Source organism: Alosa alosa, chromosome 4, assembly GCF_017589495.1.
Source record: "Alosa alosa isolate M-15738 ecotype Scorff River chromosome 4, AALO_Geno_1.1, whole genome shotgun sequence".
Taxonomy (NCBI): domain Eukaryota; kingdom Metazoa; phylum Chordata; class Actinopteri; order Clupeiformes; family Clupeidae; genus Alosa; species Alosa alosa.
The window spans coordinates 29,212,565-29,215,064 of NC_063192.1; positions in this window are offsets into that span (position 1 = coordinate 29,212,565).

The following is a 2,500-nucleotide window of genomic DNA, read 5'->3' on the forward strand; positions in this document are numbered from 1 at the left end:
TATTATTTCTTGCCACTGTGCTAAAGGAGCATTCTGCCTAAAGCTAGGTGAGAGAGAGAGTGACAGTGGCAGCCCCAGCGCCTGCTCAGGTGTGTGTGTGTGTGTGTGTGTATGTGTGTGTTTGTGTGTGTGTGTGCACATGTGTTTGTGTTTGTGTATGTGTATGTGTATGTGTATGTGTATGTGTGTGTTTGTGTGTGCGTGCACACATGTGTGTGTGTGGTGTGTTTTGACCCGAGCACTTATGTGACATTTGCGTGAGTTCTCTGGAGCTGTACACATGTTTAGGTCGACTGTCACTTCATATGAACATGTTCACACAGCTGGGCACCCATCCACTACCTAACCGCATGAACACGGCCACGCAGTCAGACACTACCACCTACTCCCCTACAGGACAACATCACTAATAAATACATCTTGGGAAGTTAAAGGTATTCTCCTTAAAGGAATGTTCCGGAGCAATGATAACCTAGGGGCTATTTCCAGAAGCTAACAGTTGTTTGAGAGTGTAATTACGTTAATTGGTGCAGTTGAATGCATTAACTCCAAATTGTCTTACAATGCAAGTGCAAAGGGCAAAGTCGATTAATGAATGCAGCGCAAACCACAGTCAATGTACGCCATTGACTGTGGTTTGTGCAGCATTTGTTAATCGACTTGTTAAGCCTTTCAAGGTGGCCATGACAGGAGGACAGCTAGGTTAGGCTAAAAGAACACACCGTTCAGAAAATAAAATTTTTATAATCTTTCGAAACACTTACAACGTTTACAATACTTTGATTTGTCTGCAGAGAACCTCACCACACTACCACAGAGGTGTCATTTTATTTTGAACATTTATTTGATCAGTGGTGAAAAATAGAGTTTATTTTTGACATGTGCGCTTGCATTGTAAGGCAATTTGGTGTTAATGCAAACGAAAAACGAAAAAACTGCAGCAATTAACGTATTATGTTCTCAAACAACACTTTGAACCTGTTGGCCTCTGGAAATAGACCTTAGGTTGTTTTTGCTCCAGAACATTCCAACAATCCACTACACTTTTAATTGAATTTTAAAAGCCTGTCCCATTCAAACATAACTGTGGTATGTGTGTGCTTTAAAAACTGCTAATGTTCATGTCTAGTCTGTATATTTGGGAGACAGACCAAGCCATACACTAATCCAGCTGACTGACACTTTTCTTTAGAAGAGCAGAAGGAAGCTTTATAACTTGACTGGCTGATGAGATCCAATATCAACAACATTTGATATTTATATTTGATATTGATATTGAACACTTGAATTTCCCCTTGGGGATCAATAAAGTATTGTAATGATCTGAGCCTAGCTGTTCATGACTGTGCTCCCATGATGCTGTTCGGTTGATGTGTTATGTTGAATGTTAATGTTAACCATGTAAGTTACCAATGTGCGTCCTGACTGTCGTGTTTATGTTTATAGTTGATTACAGTGTTCATAACCGGGTCTAACTAGTGTGTGTTGTAGATACAGCCTCACATCTATCTATCTATCTATTTTGCCAAAATCAAGGAATGCACCTTGAAGACACAGTCATGTGGGTATTTGTACATTGTTGTCAGATGCACAGTCTGAGAAAGTGCTGAAGCTATTCCCTGGAAATCTCTAGGCCTACAGAATTCTTCATTTTTTATTTTTTATAAAACATAATGTCAGCTAACGTCTTATTCTGCTTCTGAATGCCTCCGCTGGGAGGTGTTCTTGAGAGGTCCGCAGAGAGCTGTGGAAATGCAGCTGTCTACTGACACTCATCTGCTTTTTTCAAACACACGGCACCGAAACAAACACACGCCACATTTTTTACTCAAAGGAAGCCGCTGTGATGACTGAGCAGGATCTGCATCTCAGAGTTAATTAAGCAGAGCCTCTGCCAAAGCAGATGTGAGATTCACAAAGAGTTCACTCGTATTTGTGTGTTTATTCAGTATGGGGTTTATTCATGTGACCAGTGCGGAGTTGTGCTTTCATACAAACATGCTGCAGATGTTGGTGCTACAGTGCCAGAACAAAAAATGTTTGCTAGTTGCAACAAATTTACAATGGAAATTACTTAAAAGTGTGTTTTTTGGATATCTGAAACCGTGCTTAATATATCATGAACTAGTAACAATAGACTACACCACACATACACATGAAGGGATTGATTCAGTCGAGGGTTAGGTTGGTGGGGAGGCATTCTTTTTCCTTGCCAGCGTCCGGCTTCCCGTACAGCCCCAAATCAGATGCGTCTGCACACCCTCATAAACCCCAGCAGGTCATTGGCCAAAGGGTACGACTGCCGCTGAATCTACGCTACCCCCAGGCCGGATCTGGGCCAGCAGCAACAGCTGTGATCTGGATATCCAGTGAAGGGTGAAGGGTGCGCTTGGAGCAGCCGAGGCATTAGCCTCACTGCGCATCGTGTCTTATTCATGGGCTTTTATGTCTGTCCTCTGCAGCTAACTCTGCAGTGGGTGGGTGGGTTACAGTAAGAAGA